This window comes from Onychomys torridus, chromosome 15 (genome assembly GCF_903995425.1).
Source record: "Onychomys torridus chromosome 15, mOncTor1.1, whole genome shotgun sequence".
Taxonomy (NCBI): domain Eukaryota; kingdom Metazoa; phylum Chordata; class Mammalia; order Rodentia; family Cricetidae; genus Onychomys; species Onychomys torridus.
The window spans coordinates 48,271,171-48,274,450 of record NC_050457.1 but is presented as its reverse complement, the minus strand read 5'-3'; the positions used below and the strand labels follow the sequence as shown (position 1 = coordinate 48,274,450).

General features: G+C 47.0%; 1 pseudogene; it reads right to left on the bottom strand.

The window, feature by feature from the left end:
* Positions 1-2,583: 2,583 nt before the first annotated feature.
* LOC118596615 lies at positions 2,584-2,684 on the bottom strand (annotated as a pseudogene).
* Between the last annotated feature and the right edge of the window lie 596 nt (positions 2,685-3,280).

The window sequence follows — 3,280 nt, the reverse complement described above, 5'->3', positions numbered from 1 at the left end:
GAGTATTCTCTAAACTGTGACTCTGTGTTTAAAGTTTGAATTTGAGGAACGATCCAGCTTAATTAAAAATGTAACCCACTCCAAACAAGCTATTTATATCCTGTCATATGCACTGCTACAAAGCCTTTTTTCCCCCTATGAGGAAATGTCGTGTTAGGACAGAGTTGGAGCATTGAAGTGAGGGGAGAGCATGGCTGGAACTTAGCTGGGGCCACCAAAAGTGCCAACAACACAGCTTCTTTTACCCGCTGTCTCTCCAAGCAATACACAGAGTGAAGAGAGCCCATTTTCTTTGCTTCTGGTCTGAGGCATGATGACCGAGTCCAGCCAGCTTGCCAGCTCCTCTGTCCTGGCCCGGCCACATGCTCGCTATTCCAAGTCACTGTATGCTGAACCTTTAAGGGCGTTGTTTGGTGCCTTACTTACAGGCACGTCAAAGAGCTGCATTTCTTAGCAATGAACTTCAATGAGGAATTGGCTTGGGTGTCTAAAGCCGGCAGCGAAGTGTTTGATCCACGAAGGGAATCGGGCTGTTCTAACTCACTGGCGACTGAGCGAAGCTTCCTCCCCACAAATTTCCCTCCAGCCTAAATTTGGCTCAGGTATATCCTGCAAACCAGCACCCGGGGTGCTTACAAAACAATCGGGTCTCATTGAAAAGAACCTGAGGTCTGGCAGAGTGTGAGCAGTAATTCCTCTAGGAGCCCTGTCTCCTGGCGTCACCACCCTCCATCCGCTGGTGAGGACTTGGTGTTTCCTCTCACTGCTGGGAATGCCGCCGCTCTCTCAGGAATGCCACCACGGTTGCCCCGGGCAACCCTTTCTTGTGCCATGTTCTTTCTCAGGAAGATGAATACAAGCTGAATGTCAATCCCACCCTTGGCAACCAGGGGCCTCATTAAGCAGAGGCTAAAAGGACTCTGAGGAGAAATACATTTGACCGAGTATGGAGTTCAGGGAAGAATCAAGAAAGAGGAAGAGACTTCTTGGCGTGTGGGGGCCGCTTTCAGGCAAGCCTCCTTATTCCCCATGCCCTGTATCTTCATTGCCTGTAGTGAAGACCACTCTAAACTCTACCTCTCAGTTTATTTCACCAGAAAAAAAAAAAAAAAAAAAAAAAAACTGTGATTTGGAGTCAGGAGCAGAAAGAATTGGTCTCTGTGCCTCTCTTAGAACACGAGTCTGTCAAAAATGACCTGGGCTCTTCCTGCTTTAATCTACCTCTAATTCGCAGTGGGTCCTCAACACGGGTCAGTCTCGCCCACAGACTCCATTTCTCCATCTGCTGAGGAATTCTGGACTGTGGGTTTTAATCCCGAAATTTCTGTGCTGACAGATTTAGTAAAGCTGGGCTCTGATTGCTGTCTGAAACTCTGGGCTCTCGGGAAATCAGTCGGAATCTGGTGGAAATAAACATTGTCCACGAAGTCCACCACCCCACTTCGGTTTCTGTTTGCTGCATCATACCTTCTGTAAAACAGCTTGGGACAGTCTGGCAAGAGAACCATCCAATCTGCGCAACAGGGAGCCACAAGCGCAAGGGCATCATAGATGATTAAGTAAGATTAATTCAGAAACAACTGACAAAGGGAAGGTCCTGTTGGCCATGTTCCAAGAAAACTGTTTTCCACGTTCAGTGATCAGGCTGCCTTTGAAGTTTCAAAGTCCTAGTAGAAAAAAGAAATTCAATTTTGAATGTTTCATGCAGCACTCAGTACTTTGCCCTAAACAGATTATCATAGCATTTATCACAGCCCAACTTTGTCTGGTATTAATTATTTGCAATAACAGAAGCCAAATATCATAAAACAAGACATCACTTATCCAGTGTCATGAAGGTCAACTAGTCACCATTCTTAGCTGTTGGAAGAACCAACCCCAGCTTGGTTGGAGTTGAGAGAGAATGTCTTTCTTTTGTGTGTGTGGTGGCTGTGGCTGTGCTCACCCAGGCATGCACCTGTAGGGGCCAGAGGTCAGTGGCAGATGTCTTCCTTTATTACTCTCCATGGAATTTTTTGAGATAGGGTACTGACTGTTCCTGTAGCTGTCTGTTGGTGACTAAATTATCTTGTCAGCAAGCCCCCAGGCTTCTCCTGTCCTCTTTCTGCCCACCAATGTTGGGGTTACAGATGGCACTGCACCCAGCTTTTAAACACATTCTGCAGATGAGAATGCAGCTTCCCGGAACTGTGAAGCAAGCATCTTTCCCACACAAGCTGCTTCCCAGCCTCATGCAATGTCCTTGGTTAAGGACATCACTGCCACCTGTGTAAAAGTAAACCCTGTAAGTAGCACACCTGTTAACTGAGTCCTACCACCTTGGACAGTGTTTAGTGAGATGAAGTATGGAGAGAGATTGAACCTGGAATTTGCAGGCGAGACAGAAAGCTTGTGTAAGAGATGGATGGTTGCAGTCTTGCTCTGTCAACCCGCCTTGATTTCAGCTACAACTGCACTGGGTGGTTCTAGGGGACCAGACCCATCTCACTGCAATGGTGCCTGGTGTACACATCCTGTGGAACCTTTGGCATTCTGCCCAGAACCTTCATATGACGTGCAAACATAACATGGATTACTCTTTTTTTAAATATGGAACTCTTCACACATTTGCATGTCACCCTTGTTCAGGATGCTGATCTTGTCTGTGTCATCACAACTGAGTAGCAAATGTAGTAGAAGACTCCAATGGAATGTAAACATTCCAATATCCCTATCTTCAGGGAGACAGTGTAACTATGGAGGTCCCAGCAGAATCCAGCTTTGCTGCCCACACTTCCATCTTTGTGTCAGCCTTTCCTGTCTTCCTGTCTTGATGTCCTCCTCTCCTTAGCGCTGAGATCACCTCTTCTACAAGGAGTCAGACCCAAAAAACTGCCCCTGGTCCTTGTCTCTGCCTCAGCTATCACAGGAACTTCCGTGTAGATACCCTGCCTCATGAACCAAGTCTGTCAACTAGTTCTCCTCCCGAGCTTTGCTTGCATCCAGTTTCCATGGAGAGAACAAGGAAATACATGAGAAGCAACTGGGAACCAGATCCGAGTAGAGAAGTGGGAGGAGCCGAAGCTTGGTACTGGGAGATGGACAGGAGGCTCAGAGATGGCAACATGGGAGCAAAGCCAGGTCTTGCAGCCAGAACAATAGAAATAGATCTGGACTCAACAAACTGGAGATGACCGTGACCTTGAATACAGCCATTCCAAGATATGCATCTGACAGTGGAGCCAAAAATGTATGGAGGAGATAAGATGGTCTCCCCTAACCCGTATTAACCTCAACGCTC